We start from the raw sequence: 17,584 nt of genomic DNA on the forward strand, positions 1-17,584 counted from the left end.
AGAGGATGTGTAGAAATAGGAACACTTTTACACTGTTGGTGGGATTGTAAACTAGTTCAACCATTATGGAAAACAGTATGGCGATTCCTCAAGGATCTAGAACTAGAAGTACCATATGACCCAGCCATCCCATTACTAGGTATATACCCAAAGGATTATAAATCTTGCTGGTATAAAGACACATGCACATGTATGTTTATTGTGGCACTATTCACAATAGCAAAGACTTGGAATCAACCCAAATGTCCATCAGTGACAGACTGGATTAAGAAAATGTGGCACATATACACCATGGAATACTATGCAGCCATAAAAAAGGATGAGTTAGGGTTCCTTTGTAGGGACATGGATGTAGCTGGAAACCATCATTCTTAGCAAACTATCACAAGATCAGAAAACCAAACACCACATGTTCTCACTCATAGGTGGGAACTGAACAATGAGATCACTTGGACTCGAGAAGGGGAACATCACACACCGGGGCCTATCATGGGGAGGGGGGAGGGACGAGGGATTGCATTGGGAGTTATACCTGATATAAATGATGAATTGAGGGTGCTGACGAGTTGATGGGTGCAGCACACCAACATGGCACAGATATACATATGTAACAAACCTGCACGTTATGCACATGTACCCTAGAACTTAAAGTATAATTAAAAAAAAAAAATTATGATGTAAAAAATAAATAAATTAATAAATAAATAAATAATATTTAAAAAAAAGAATAGAAAAGAAGCCTTCCTGTACCTCAATAAAATGTGAGAATAAAAAAAAAAAAAAAAGAAAGCTACAGTAAAAGAATTATTGCTACTTATATGTGCAAATGAAGACTGAGGACAACTATTATCAGCTTTCTACTCTTAAGAAGTATTTAAGTTGCTACTCCTACTGCTACATTTGGACATTGGTTTACCATGCCATTTTTCCTTACATATATGCAAAAAAGACTTAAAAATTAAAAATGGTAGTATGCATGATTTCAGGCCAAATATATATTTCCAAACTTCTCAATTTGTTACTATCGTGTTTTTTACTGCTGAGTAATCAATAACATTGAGTAATAAAGACAGAATTATTTATATGTAAATAAAAATTCTCATGAGAAAAAAAAAAGAAATAGACATAATTTATAATTTGATTTTGGAAAGTTTGTCAAATATCAAAGGTTTAAGACACTGGATATTACAAAATAAAATCTCAGGTCACTATAAGTCATTCATTTGGCCAAAAGGACAACTCAAAATTTTTTAAATATAAAAACCTTTACTCTGATAGAGGACTTAACTTTCCAAACAGCAAGACCTGCTAACGATAGCATGAGGCCAGCTGAATCTGTCTCTTCTCTTTCTCCTTTCCCCATTTTTTGTAGTTTACTTAAAAGGCAAACAAAAATATTTCATTGTCTTTCAACATTACATAAAAATCTTTTTCAAAAGGGAAAACCAAATTCCATGTGTGCAATACTGCATCTTTAGTAATAATGCTAGTTTTTATTTTTTATTTTTATTTTTTGAGACGGAGTCTCGCTCTGTCACCCAGGCTGGAGTGCAGTGGCCGGTTCTCAGGTCACTGCAAGCTCCGCCTCCCGGGTTTATGCCATTCTCCTGCCTCAGCCTCTCAGTAGCTGGGACTACAGGTGCCCGCCACCTCGCCCGGCTAGTTTTTTTGTATTTTTTAGTACAGACGGGGTTTCACCGTGTTAGCCAGGATGGTCTCGATCTCCTGACCTCGTGATCCACCCGTCTCGACCTCCCAAAGTGCTGGGATTACAGGCTTGAGTCACCGCGCCCGGCCAATAATGCTAGTTTTTAATAAAATTTTATATATATCCAGTTTTAATTAGTTTGACCATAAGATAAGATTTTCATAAACTTTTTAGAAACCTTTACAATTTTCCAATAAAGAGCAGAAACAAACCCTGTTCCTTAGAAAATTGATGGGTTCAGACACATGGGCCCAGTTTGTGGCCCCCCATCAGCATGATTTTAATGTTTTAACAAATGGAGAAAAGCTAAATAATCTCCTTCAAATCTTAGCCAAGTTGTTTATACCCTCAGAACATTTTTTGTTTTTACAAGATCAACCCATTACAAATCCTTTCAACTTGCTTGAACCTTCAGTTTTGTCCCATTATTCTTTCAGGTTAAGAGAATCTATAAAAACCCTCTGAACCAGACAAAATTACATTATCTTTAACAAAAACCATATTTCCATACCTTCTTATAATCTCCTACCAAGATTACATTCTACTTTCCTTCTATACCTTATAACCTTATACATAAAACTGTTTCTCCAGTAGTCTCAATTACATGTTAGAATGTTAACTCTTAGCATCTTTTATTTTTTGTGCAAAACCTGATAAGTAAGAGATTTTAATTATGTACTGGGTGTGGAGCCTGGGACATTAGACAGAAGTTCAGATAGTCTGATTCTTTTTAACATAGCTAGGGAGCATGGCTCTCCATATGTCCCCTGTTGGAGTCCGCATGTTTCCTAAACAAAGGAATGAACACTCAAGACAACACAAGACAAGACAAACATGGTGGCCACCCCCGACGACACACTCCGCTTTATTTTATACAGTCGTCTGTGGAATGTTACCAAGTCACAAGACACATTGTTGTTTTTCTGACCTTTCCCTGACTTTCTGGATTTTCAAGATGTTTACACATAAGCAAGCCCCCAGGGTCTGCTGTTTGCAGCTGGCTCCTTTGTCCTCCCTGTTTGCAGGGAAGGAATGCCCTGCTTGGTTTGCAAGAGCAGGACTTACCAGGAACGTCTCATTTGCAAGCACGTAGTCCTCTACAGTCCCCAGGCTTTATCTATAATCTAATGCTCCAAAGTAGATATATTGAACAATTTTCAAAGTCAAAGAAGCAATTTATGACCTTAAAGCATTTAGAAAATCTGATATCTAACCTTAAATTAGACCAAATGTCTACATTTTGAAGCCATTTTTATTTTACCAATGATCTTTACAACTGTCTTTATTTACAAAAGATTCTTAAAGTAATGTGAGCAAAAAGGCATTAAAGTTTCTATTATTCTGACAAAATATTTGATTTAAATGCTTATTTTTCTGAGCCAATTAATCAGAACTTTTAAAATATAAACATCACACATACAACACAAATAAATACATAGACAGACAGACAGAAGATTCAGCACTTGTAAGTTTTTTTATTTGCTAGTTTCTTAATAGGATTACTGACTTCAGGGTGGAGCCCTTGGAGGAGCAGGGCCAGGAATATATGCAGTTTCTAGGGCCTAATAAGCAAGCACACCTGGAAGGCAAAGATAGAACCTCAAAATTAAGAGTGCTATTTTCTACTGAATCCTGGATCCCTCAAAAGGAGGGGAATACTATGGGAGAAGATAGTGCAATGCTGCTATCATACATTTAATTGCAAGGCAACCCAAAGACTATCAGCTCATTTTGTAATCAGCCCATCCTCCATGGGAGTCTCATCTCTCAGTAGGGTTTGGAGATGTTTCTGTATCTTCCAGGTGGTCAAGAGCATGCTTCTCTGATCCAAGCATGCAAAGATCTAAGCATCTCTTTATAACAGATACTAGCCATTTCTCAGAGTATATATTTTCTTTACCTAGCTATTACACACCAAGGCTAAATCTCTTCCATAATGCAAAGTAATTTTTGATGCCCCCTAAAGTGAAAAAAAAAAATCAGATAATACAGTGCAAAACAGAACAGAGCCTTAGATTTTGAGAGGGACCTATTTTTGTTTTTAATTCCTGGGATTCCATGAAGAAAATAGGTTTTGTTGTTGTTGTTGTTGTTGTTTTTCCCCAGAATGGGGTCTGTGTAGACTCTTCTGCTTTTTGTCAGAAGTCCCCAAGCTGTTAGAATTTATCATAGGTTCTCTCATGTTGACGTCAAGAGTGTCAAGATGACAAAATGGAGAAAAACAATTCAGTCCACTGAGAAGAAAAGTTTTTTTACAGGAAAGCGTGATTCAAGAAGAGAGAAAAGATAAATGCCTCTTAAATACATGTAGCTTGGATATCTGTTTTTAATTAAGCCGATTTTAACCCAGAGTTCTGATATGGTTTGGATGTGTCCCCATCCAAATCTCATCTTGAACTGTAGCTCCCATAATTCCCATGTGTCATGGGAGGGATGTGGTGGGAGGTAATTGAATCATGGAGGTGGATCTTTCCAATGTTGTTCTCATGATAATGAATAAGTCTCATGAGATCTGATGGTTTTATAAAAGAAGAGTTCCCTGCACATGTTCTCTTGCCTGCTGCCATGTAAGACATGACTTTGCTCCTCTTTTACCATCTGCCATGATTGTGAGGCCTCCCCAGCCATGTGGAACTGTAAGTCAATTAAACCTTTTTTTCCCCATAAATTACCCAGTATCAGGTATGTCTTTTTTAGCAGTGTGAGAATAAACTAATACAAGCTTTTTTTCTTTTTTTTTTTTTTAGTCTTTTTAAATCTCTTATTACCAGACTCTAGCTAGGACAGGCAGTCAGTATTTCTGGCTTTTTAACTTTACCACAGATAACTCCCATGTGAAATTAGTACGTTTTAACTAAGGCTATGACTTAACCATGGATGCATAAACTGTCTCAAATAGATGGTAAGCAGTTTTATTTTCTTTACAAGAATTAGAATATCCCTAAAGGTAGTTCAGAGGAAGGAAAACCCAAGACAGGAAATCAGAAGCTATTCATGGCGGGGGTGGGCAAGGGGAACCCTCAATAAATGGCAAAGTTACATAAATAACAAACCAGAAAGGAATTATTCTGGAAACTAGGACTTTAACCCAGCCTACCATTGCTAAAAGACAAAGCCTTAGCCACTGAACTACACAGCATTTAGCAGTTTCTATTGCTATTCCCACAAGAAGTCTAGAGCAGCCAATTTCAAGCTTGCAAAGGCTCTTAACTATTCAAGATAATTTTTAAGGTTAACTACGACATGTGCCCTGAAATTCCTGTTCTCTGGATGGCAGAAATCAAGAGATAGTATCCCCACATGATTACAAGGTTAAGCTCTTAAGGCCACGAAACAGGACAGAAAAAATTTCATTTGGTATTGATTTCGGGGACCTGCAGCAAAGTTTGTAACTGACCAGTCTGCTGGGCTGGCTTGAAAAGCAGGCTTATAAGGGTCCTAACTCCTCATTCTATCCTGTGATAACCCTCTCTCCATTACAGAAAGACAAATTTTTAGTACAAAGTGCACTAGATTTGCTACAGCCTAAAGCTAGTCTCACAAATTATGTTTTATTTAATCAAATCCTTGTAGAGGAGACAAACAGTAACATTTACCATTTACACACACACACACACACACAGACACACACACAAACAGAGACAGAGAAAGAGAATGAGAGAGAGAGAGAGAGAACAGAAACTTGGGTGGTAAAAATTTTTTACCCTTTTTGCTGGCATTCCAGGTTTCCAGGTTCCCTTTCTCTGCAACTCCCAGAAGAACAGATGACCCTGCTTGCTATGCCAGAGCTATGGGGGTCAAGCCACTTTCCAAAAGAAAATTATCCTTTTTGTTTCATGGAACCATAGGCAAAAGATTCTTAATTTTGCAAGATGCTGCCCAATGCATGGGGAACTGAATTAACATTTTCCATCCCAGCAAAATACACATAACAAAACAGACACTAGTCACTTTGTTCAGCACCCAGTATTCAACTTCACAAAACTTGGACTTTCTCCCATTAATCCCTGTTGTCTTTGATACACTCCATGTGGGGAGGGATGGGCTCCAAACCGTAGTTCACAATGGATGGTCTCTGGCCAAGGCAAAGAGCAGATAGTCATCCCAAGAACTTTCTTGGCATGTTGAGCTTTCTTCATGGCTCACTGAATGTGACTATACAAGTAAGGAGGATTCTCTGAGTTAGGGGTGCTGGACTTTTGTCAGCAATTTCTTCTTATATCCCCTCCACATATACAAACACAACAAAACAAAGATGAGATGGACAGAAGGCCTTCCAAATGAAGATCCCTAACTAAGAATTCCAAGAGTATCCCTTCCAAGCTATACTCCTATTGTTCATCTGATAAATCTCCCTAAAATCTTCTTGATTGAGGGGAAGTCTCCTGAACCAAGAGTCTTCCTACTACTTAGGGAGAGCCAAGTTAGACCCCACAAAGGAGCTGCACTGATACAGAAACACCATGGTGGAACTACAAACAGACACCCACCATGGGTCTACAGAACAAGTCAGGAGAAGAAAGGAGACATTGATAAAACCTAGAATGCTCACCAACCCAGATACCCTGCAATGGGAGTACAGACAGACATGATGTGATAGGGCTATAGTTAAGGAACGTCTCCCCAGGAATACTTTTCTATTGCAATTAAATCCATGCACATTGGGTCAGCAGTGCCCCACCAATAGAGAGAGTGCCAGAATTATCCCCCAGTTCAAGAAAACTAGGCAGCCACTTGACCTGGCCTCCTGATCCATCACCAGAGAGGGACTACTAAACCACAGGGCAATCCTGGACAAGCCTCCAAATTTGTAACTGCCCAGTGAGTTCACCTTGACCGCTGCCTAGACAGACCCTACTTATCAAGACAGGGGAATTGTAGTAGAGAAAGAGTAATTCACGCAGGGCCAGCCATGCAGGAGACTGGACTTTTGTTATTACTCAGATAAGCTTCCTATTATTTAAGTTGTAAGGAAACAGTTGATTTGCGAGATTCTGGCACTAAGGCCTGTATGGAATGTTTTTTCTATTCTGTACACCTTCCTAGCAGCTAAGAAGGGGAGAAAAATTTTGTGACTCTTTGCATGCCTGAAAGTATTTTTATTGTATTCTCCTTTGTAAATGAGAAAATTCTGGGTTAAAAATAATTTTCTGTCTGAATCAGCAAGTGCTGTTGATGAAAAGCCCTGTGTTGTTCTGATTTTCCTCCTTTGGATGTGACGCCTCTCTCCTTCTTTAATTGTTTGGGTTTGCCTCTTTGACTGACAGTACTCTGAAATATGACAGTATGCTTTGTTTTGGATATTCAAAACATTAAACGTGCTGGTACTTTTTGAATTCTTTCAATTTGGAAATGTGTACTATAGTTCTGAAAAAGGCTCTTTTAAAAAGATATCTTTAGCTCCATGACTTCCCTTCTATTCTCTTTATAGAATTCAGATTAATTAGTTATTTGAGCACTTGGTTTGATGCTCTCAGTTTTTAGCTTTTAACTCACATTTTTTATCTTCTTGACATTTTGTTTACTTGTAAGCTTCTGTAGATAGAAATCTTTGTTTCAACTATGTTATTTTAACTACTAAGAATTCTTCCTTATAAATATCATCCATTTTTATTGATGCAAAAACTTCCATCTCCCTGATGCTTTCATTTGCATTTTGGTTTTAATTTTGAAATGCTCTTGCATTTCCTGCATTATCTTTTCTCTGGATTTATTTTCCTTGGTTTGCTTACTGACTTCACTCCTTCTCATTTAACACTGAAGCCCTCAAATTTTGACTGGAAGTTCTGTGATTGCCGGTACTTGCAAATAGCACTCCTTACTCTTGTAAAATTTGTCTGAATGATGGCTGATCACACAGGCCCCAAATGTCAGTACAGGGAGGTATGGTTTGATTTTTTCAGAAAAAATAAATTCTACAGTCTTCTACCATTGGCTTTCAGTAATTTGTGCAGGGTGGGGTAGAGGTACTGGGATCAGTCTGTTTTGCAGAGTGGCTCAATAATTACTCTCATTTTCAATTGTGTGCTTCATTTTTACTCTACCATGTGCCTTGTTTTAGTCAATTCTTACACTTCTGTAAAGACATACCTGAGGCTGGGCAATTTATAAAGAAAAGAGCTTTAATCAGCTCATGGTTCTGTGGGCTGTATGGGTTCTGCTTCTGGGGAGGCCTCAGGCAACTTACAATCATGACAGAAGGACAAAGGGGAAGCAATCGCATTTTCACAAGGCCAGCAGGAGAGAGAGAGAGAAGGGGGAGGTGCTACACACTTTCAAACAACCAGATCTCATGAGAATTCTATCACAAGAACAGCAAAGGAGATGTCTGCCCCTATGATTCAATCACCTTCCACCAGACCTCTCCTATAACACCAGGAATTACAATTCGATGAGATTTTGGTGGGGACACAGAGCCAAACTATATCATGCTTCATATACCAATGATCTTGTCTTCATCTATTCAGTATTTCTAGAGAACAAACCTCCAGTTCTTGGCCCTTAGGGTTGGGGTACCTAGATATTTGTATTCAGTGTGTGGAAGTGAAGGAGAAAAATTGAGAGTTCTGAACAAAGAATTTCAATCTATTGTGCATATTCTCCCTCTACTCACCCCACCCAAATAAACACTCACACCCGTTTTCTTCTTTAGTTTTCTGCCCTTCTCTGCATCAAATGCTGCTAAGCCCTGGGCTTGGCTAGGGTTCTATAGGGGCTGGTGGTGGAAGCCTGCTCATTTTTTGTTAGCATCCTTCTCTGCATGCCACTAGCCTGGAGTTCTATCCGTTAACATGTTTTTGCTGCTCTATTGTCTCAAAGTTTTCTGAGATATTTTATTTCTTAATCTCTGAGTGGATAAACATGAGTTCATTATGGTATTTTTAACTTGAACCTTTATAATATAAGATAATCTATATTTATGAATATCATCTTTTGAGCACTTATGTGCCAGACACTGTACTAAGCACTTTATATATGTTAGTTCATTTAACAGTCACAATTTCCATTTTAAATGAGGAATCTGAGATCAGAGAGATAAAAGATAATTATGAGGTGTCTAATAAAGACAAATTTTTAATGTAATGAGAATTAACTGCTTTGCTTTAAAATCTTTAATCAACAATAAAAACATAGATTTTGAGTGAGAGTGTCTTTCATCCCACCAGACACTAGCCTGAGCTAATGGCTTGACAATGTATGTGTCTTGCTACAATAAGTTTATATATTAGACACTTTCTCTCTTGTGAATGACAGAAAGTATCACTTCTAGCAAGTATAAACAATTTGAAGAAGAATGGATAATTTACTATTATGATTTTTTTCAGTTACTGAGAGCACAACTGAAAGATACATTTCATTCCCAATGCAACTTTATTTTAAATACTGCCTTTAAGGGTTGAATTTTAATTAGGATTTATTAGTGGCTAAAAAAAATTTCTGTAACATCACATAAAGGCTGTGCACCACAATATATAAATAAAAGACAAAATACTCTGGCAAGGGAAAGGATGCAAATGTCCTGGGATCCCACACCCAGCAAACTCAGTCCCTTCTCTTCTCAAACAAAAAGAATCTCTTGATCTCTCTAAACAGAATGCTTAAACCTTACGCAGTTAATAAAAGACAGTGCTCAAAATGCTGTGTGCATTTTGAGTCTTCAGAATAGCTCTAGGCTTACAAATATCCAGCTACCTCAGAAAAATTTTCTTTATCATTCATAAAAAATGAATCAAAATATTTCAGCAACAAGAAAAGATTTTTCCCCTAAGGCAAAAGAATAATCAGCCCGATTCTTGCTTCCCTACCCTTATTCTTGCAATCAAACAAGATAGAATCAGGTTATCACATGCTGTGAGATGAAGGCATGTATTACCTTTGGGACTTTTCCTAGTCAGGTAAAGAGGAGCTTTCTTCCATGCTATGTTTAGAAACAATCCCCCAAAGATCATGGAGCCAAAAATACTATAATCCAGTACTATTCTTTTTTTACTCACTAATCCCCTGTGTATGGCCTTTTTTGGGTGTCGGTGGGATGGGGATCTGACTTTTATTTATGTATTTGTAACTTTTTATTTTAGTATACTTTTTTTTTGAGACAGAGTCTCGTTCTGTCACCGAGGCTGGAGTGCAGTGGTATGATCTCGACTCACTGCAACCTCCACCTCCTGGGTTCAAGTAATTCTCCTGCTTCAGCCTCCTGAGTAGCTGGGATTACAGGCATGTGCCACCACGTCTGGCTATTTTTTTTTTTTTTTTTTTGTATTTTTAGTAGACACAGGGTTTCACCATGTTGGTCAGGCTGGTCTCAAACTCCTAACCTCGTGATCCGCCTGCCTTGGGCTCCTAAAGTTCGGGATTGCAGGCATGAGCCACCATGCCCAGCCTATTTTGATATACTTTCAAAGTTACAGAAAAGACTCAAGAATAGCCCAAGGAACTAGGAATACCCATGTAACCTATATTCAGACTCATCAGTTGTTAACATTTTTCACACTTTTTCTCTATCTACTTGCAAATTATTTTTTCTGAAACATTTGAAAGCAAATTGGAAACATCATGAATTTTTACCCTTAATTTACTGTGTTTCCTAATAACCTGTTAATTATCTTATGTATTGACAGTATAATTATCAAAATTAGGACATTTCCTTGTTTTGTCCCTATTCAAAATCAAAACCAAGAACATAGATTGCATTTACTTTTCAAGTCTTTTTGGTATCCTTTAACTCAGAGAAGATCTTCCATCATACTTAGTCTTTTGACTTTAAACTTTTGAAGAGTATAGATCAGTTATTTCATAGAATGTCCCTCAACTGATCTGCTGTTTCATCATTGTTAGTTTCAGGTTATGGATTTTTGTCAGCAGTTCCACTGAAGTGACATTTTATCCTTCTCAGTGACTCATACTGGAGTGCACATGATTCAGACTGAACTAACACTATTAATATGAGTTTTGATCACTCGAGTGAAGTAGTGTCCATGAGGTTTCTCCATGGCGGTAGAACCATCATTTTCCCTTCCTAATTATTAGGTACTTGTGGAGAGATACTTTGAGGCTACATAAATATCCTCTTCATTAAACTTTTATCTACTAAATGTGATATCCACACACTGATTTCTAACTCCATCATTTTTTGTTCATTTTTCTTATCATTTGCATTCCACCTTAAGGAGTGCACTCCCCTTCTCCCATTTATTTATTTATTCATCTATTTCTTTAAGTCAACATGGAATTATGGATTATTTTTCTTTTTAAAGAATGTTTCTTTCTTCATTGGGCGCTAATAGGCCAACAGAGAAATACAATGATATAGGTAAATGTAAGCTTGTTTCTTATAAGATTAATCATAAACTGGTTTTTTTTTCAGTCAATAGAAGTATTTGAGAAAAAAACACCTTTCAAAGTGAACCCGTATTATGTTATTGGAATATTTTTAAAAAATCAATTAACCTCTAAGAGACCGAGAACAGAAATTCAGCAATAAAAGGTAAATGCAAGTATGCTTTTAAAAAAAATAGATTTATGGGGGGACATGTGCTGGTTTGTTAGACGAATATATTGCGTAAGGCTGGGGTTTGGGCTTCTACTGAACCTATCACCAAAATAATGAAGATAGTACCTAGTAGTTTTTCAACCCTTGACCTTTTCCTTCCCCATTTTAGAGTCTCCATTGTCTATTGTTTCCATTTTCATGTCTGTTTCTACCCATTGTTTAGCTACCATTTATAAGTGAAAACATATGGCAATTGATTTTCTGTTTCTGTATTAATTCACTTAGAATAACAGCTTCCAGTTGCATCCATGTTGCTGCAAAGGACATCATTTCATTCTTTGTAATGGCTGCATACTATTCCACGGTGTAGATGTACCACATTTCCTTTATTTGTCCACTATTGACAGGAACCTAGGTTGATTCTGTGTCTATGTTATTGCAAATAGCGTTGTGACATACTAGGGCAGATGTCTTTTTGGTAGAAGGATTTCCTTTCCCATGGATAGATACTGAGTAGTGGGATTGCTGAGTTTGAATAGTAGTTCTATTTTTAGTTCTCTGAGAAATCTCCATACTGCTTTTCATAGAGCCTAAACCAGTTTACATTTCTACCAATTGTGTATGAGAATTCCTTTTTTCTCCACATTCTCACTTGCATCTGTTATTTTTTTTTACTTGTTAATAACAGTCATTCTGACTGGTGTGAAATGGTACATCACTGTGATTTTAATTCACATTTCTCTGATGATTAGTGAGGTTGAACGTTTTTTCTATGTTTGCCTATTTATGTCTTCTTTTGAGTAGTGTCTGTACATGTCCTCTGTGCACTTTTTAATGAGGTTGTCTTTTTTCTTGTTGATTTGTTTTAGTTTCTTGTGGATTCTGGATATTAGTCCTTTGTCAGAGGCATAGTTTGCAAATATTTTCTACCATTCTGTAGGTTGTCTGTTTACTCTGTTGATAGTTTCTTTTGCTGTGCAGATATCTTTATTTTAATTGAGTCCTAATAGTCAACGTTTGTTTTTACTGCATTTGCTTTTAAGGTCTTAGCCACAAATTCTTTGCCCAGGTCAAAATCCAGAATTTTATTCATCAGGTAATAATCTGGTGAATGTCACAAGGTAATCATCTATTACAATCAATATTTACTTGCGTGTTCAAATTGTCCCAGATTTGGCCAGTGAAAGTCTTTTTAAGGTGACTTATTTATTTAAAATGTCCCCTTATTCCTTACTTCCTTGCTTTCTGTCACAAGAAGAGTTTCCAAGTTTACCTTGGATCTCCCCTGACCCAGCGCTAGTATCGACTACTTATCTTAGGAGTTCTGGTTTCCTTTAGTGGAAAATAGTCTTTAGAGACCAAGATCCGGGGAGTAGGCAGGAAATTGCTGCAGGTGTATCATTGCTTCTATGCCTTCTCAGAGAATAGGACTTGAAAATATATATATGTATGTGTGTATAAATGACAAACCTCACTACAATTACCTTCAATATATTTGTTCATCTGGTCAAGTTAGACTACACAAAAGGAAGTTTCAGAATTGATAAGCTACAAAAACATATCTACTAACTAGAGTTTGATATTTGTTAAAGTTTTATTTTTGAGATAAAATGCACATAAGTTAAAATGTATAGATCATAAGGATACAATTCAACATCTGAAAAATGCACACACCCATGTAGCTCTTCCCTAACAAGTTAGAGAATGTATCCTTTACCAGAAAGTTTTCTAATCTCCCTTCTCAGGAAGAAAACTCTTCAAAACCCTAAGGAAATGACTCTTCTGATTTTTTTCACCTTACATTTGTTTTGCCTATTCAAGAACTTTATGTAATTGGAATCATGTGACACACACACACACACACACACCCCACACACACAGGTTCTTTTTCTCTGTCTCTTTCATAAGTATGTTTGAGATTCCTATGTTGTTGCATGTATCAGTAATTTGTGCCTTTTTATGACTTACAGTATTCCGTTGTATGAAATACCAGTTTATTGATTCCTTCTCTTAATGATGGTTGATTAGGTTGTTTCCAATGTTAGGCTATTGTGCATAAAGCTGCTGTGAGCATTTGTGTAAAAATCTTTGTGTAACAAATATTTTCATTTGTCTCTGGGTAAACACCTAGGAGTAGAATTGCTGGGTAATATGGTAAGTGTGTGTTAACTTTGTATAAAAGTGCCAAACTGTTGTCCATAGTGGCCATATCACAACATTCCCATCACAACATTATGAGAGTTCCAATTCCTCTACATCCCCACTAGCATTTGGTATGGTTAGTCTTTTTAATTTTAGCCATTTTAGTGAATGTGTAGTGGTAGCTTATTGTGGTTTTCACTTGAATTTTCCTAACAACTAATGATGTTGAGCACTTTTTCATATGCTTAGTAAATATTTTTCTATATGATTTGTTTGTCTCATCAATTACTAACTTAGTGAATACGTTTTAAAAACTTATGAATGGGCCTGGTATGGTGGCTCATGCCTATAATCACCGTACTTTGAGATACCAAAGTGGAAGGACAGCTTGAGGCCAGAAGTTTGAGACCAGCCTGGACAAGATGGTGAGACACTCTCTCTACAAAGAAAACAACAAGAACTTAGTCAAGCATGATGGTGTCTGTCTTTGGTCCCCAGCTACTTGGGAGGATGAGGATCCGTTGAGCCTGGAATTTGAGGATGCAGTTAGCTGTGACTGGCCACTACACTGTAAACTGGGAAAGGGAGCAAGGCCCCTTAAAAAAGGTCTCTTGCCGGGCACGGTGGCTCAAGCCTGTAATCCCAGCACTTTGGGAGGCCGAGACGGGTGGATCATGAGGTCAGGAGATCGAGACAATCCTGGTCTACACGGTGAAACCCCGTCTCTACTAAAAAATACAAAAAACTAGCCGGGCGAGATGGCGGGCGCCTGTAGTCCCAGCTACTCGGGAGGCTGAGGCAGGAGAATGGCATAAACCCGGGAGGCGGAGCTTGCAGTGAGCCGAGATCCGGCCACTGCACTCCAGCCTGGGCGACAGAGCGAGACTCCGTCTCAAAAAAAAAAAAAAAGTCTTTAAAAAAAAAAGAATTATGAGTGGTTGTTGACTTTTGTAAAATAATTTCTGTATCTATGAGATGATTTTATCTCATTTTGTGTTCAGTTAATATGATTAATGACATTAATGAATATTTTCTAAAATCAATTTTGGGGCCTTTAAAATTATCCACATTGTTTGCTTTCTATTTTAGAGTCCTCTCCTCTTAATTTTTAAAATTTTCTTTGTTCTACTAATTAGCTCTTTTATAGGATTCCTGAAATGGAAACAAATTTATGGTTTTAAATTATTCTTATTTTCTAGTATAACTATTTGAAATTATAAAATTCCCTCTAACTTCTGCTTTACTTACATCCCATAAATATTGATATGTTGTAAATCTGTTGCTATTCATTAGAAATAATGTCAAATTTATAGTCATCAAATCTTTTACCCATCAAGTCAAACTATTTTGGCAACCGTAATTCATTGCTTATGTGTAAGGCTCTTAGTACATATTTTCATGACCTGTCTTGGTCACAGTTATCAAAATGACAAAACAGAAATTTTACCTGATCCCAGAGTTCATTATTCCAAATTAACTGATGATAATTTTGTGTGTGGTTCATATTTGAAGTTGATTCTACAAATTCATTATCAATAGGATGTATACCCCCTCCCCAACCTCCACTAATGAATAGAGTTATCACTCTTTTAATATGTGTAGTACCAGGTAGAGGTGGGGAGTGGTGGTAAAAATATGCCTTTTTTATGGCTATCAGTCTTCCAAACTCCTTTTGTATTTTAAGAAATATTCCACTCCTAGAATCTTGTTGGAATCCAGAACTCCAGCTCCTAGTATAGGAGCCAAAGGAGGAGGAACTTTCCTTCCCCCAGCCCATGGCATTCGAGGTGTATGGGCAGGTGATATTGGCTCGGCAGATTGAATGCTGCTGTAAGAGATGTTAATTTGGGTTATGAATATAAAGCTAAAGGGACAGTTTCAAATTTAGTCCATGTTGCAGTGGACAACAGTGAATGCAATGACATCTAGGGATTTCTGCAGTAATGCACAGTGGCATGGGTGTCTCACAGTGCTGTGGTCAGTGGAATTAATGGCTGCTATGACCAGATTGATCCGCAAAGTAACATCACTTGAGGCTCTGATCCTTTTCTGCCTGTCTTTGCTTGGTTCCTGCCTGTTTGGGAAGCCTGACCTCCAATTTTCCTGAACAACTTTGAGTAGTCCTACTCCCTATAGTAAAATTCACTTCTGCTTAAATTAACCAAAATTGATTTCTTATCTTTTAATCGAGGAACCTGATTTCTCTTCTTTGTAACAGTAACCGTAATAGTTACAAGATCAGTTACAATGTCATAGCGACAGTTTGAGGCCAATAAATAGAATTGTCAGTAAATGAAAAGCTAATGTATCTCTCAGTCTCTTAACTAGGTAGCAATAGCACCAACTTTTTAATCAACTTGAAGCAGTAATCCAGGTGAGTACATCTAACTGAGAATAGTATAGAGCTTATTCTGTTCTTAGGCACAGAATGATTAAATTTGCATATGATTGCAAATGGTATGTGGTGGTATATGACAAAAGATATATTCAAATCCTTTTATACAAATTACCAATTTTCATTATTAAGAGTATAGGTAGAAAAATTTTATCTCTTTCATAGGATGATATAATAAACACACCTACTGAAAATTCCATCATAGGCTGGGCGCGGTGGCTCATGCCTGTAATCCCAGCACTTTGGGAGGTAGAGGTGGGTGGATCACCTGAGATCAGGAGTTTGAGAACAGCCTGGCCAACATGGCGAAACCCCATCTCTACTAAAAGTACAAATAATTAGCCGATTGTGGTGGCACGCACCTGTAATCCCAGCTACTCAGGAGGCTGAGGCAGGAGAATCAGAGAGGCGGAAGTTGCAGTGAGCCGAGATCGCGCCACTGCACTCCAGCCTGGGTGACAGAGCGATACTCTGTCTCAAACAAACAAACGAACACACAAACCATCAGAAAATAATACTACACATTAAGAAAATGTGTATGTGGTTTTAAGGCAAAAATGACTCTGCTTATTTTTTTAATCAACTCTGTGTGTACTATTGCTGATATAACCAAAACATTACCCTCTTCCTCTAGTTACCAAAACATAACTTGGCTGTGGGCTAACAGTAAGGGCTAACATTTGCTTTCCTACTTGTATTTCCACATAATTTAGAATATTTTTTATTAACATTAATCAGTTCTTTAACTTTTTTAGCACGTTAAATATTAAGATGCAGTATTAGAATGGAAGGCTGCAGGAGCACAGGAATAGAGAGAGACACAGGTGTCGGGGAAAGCCACTAGGCACACATAACATTAAATGCTGCTCATTTTTTCTGCAACACTGCAGCTAGTCTCCTAAAGTCCATCTTCCAGAAAATAAGAAAACTTTAAAACTTTTCAACCAATATTATCTTAGAAGTCGATGTGCACATACTGATGCTGTTTCACACAGAACTGACTCAATCAAAATCATAGCCTTGGTGGAAGAAGGGGGGTGGAAATCAGTGCTTTCAAAAAGCTCCCTAGGTAATTCTAATGTGCAGACCAGATTAAGAACCTGTGGGCTAACCCACAGCCTCAGGAGCTCACCTTCTATCTTAAATTTCTTTTCCCCAAAGGAGTTATGGTGCCAGGCTTTTAACATACAAAAAAAAAAAAAAAATTATCTTCCAGTATAATTTTGTAAATGAAGACTTGCCAAAAATTCCTATTCAATAATAGATTATTGTAGAAACACTGGATAATTGTATAGCTACTAACAATAATAGAAGACTGCCTTGGAGAAGTCATGTGGAGAATGAAAAACATATTTACTCCTCAACTTTGGAGGTCGAGTAGGGAGATGAATAAAATATGTGTGCGTATATTCATATATGTATATCCATTATTCATTTTTCAGTAAAATACAACAGAATAAAAGAATGAGGTCGACAAGGGCCTATAGAAAGGTGTAAAAATAATTGTACTTACTGGTAGTGAATAAAACTGAAATAAATTTATATAATTTGTATAACCTGAAAAGTTTGAACATTATACATTTTTTTGTTTTATATTTAGAATCTCATCTGAAGGAAAGTTCCAAATGAACACTAAATATGTTCGATCTATGTCACCAAAATTGGAAGTCAAAATTTTAACGCTGTGCTGAGTGACAGTGCAAGGACCAGAATCCGTCACTGTAAATGCTGACTTCAGTGCTTTGTTTCTGACTGCTATGCAGGTATCTGCCCAATTTCCACTCACATTTTACTGTTTGACCTTGAAAGAGCCAGAGCTATTTGAGAATTACTCATTAAGTGTCCA

This window comes from Rhinopithecus roxellana, chromosome 4, assembly GCF_007565055.1.
Source record: "Rhinopithecus roxellana isolate Shanxi Qingling chromosome 4, ASM756505v1, whole genome shotgun sequence".
NCBI lineage: Eukaryota > Metazoa > Chordata > Mammalia > Primates > Cercopithecidae > Rhinopithecus > Rhinopithecus roxellana.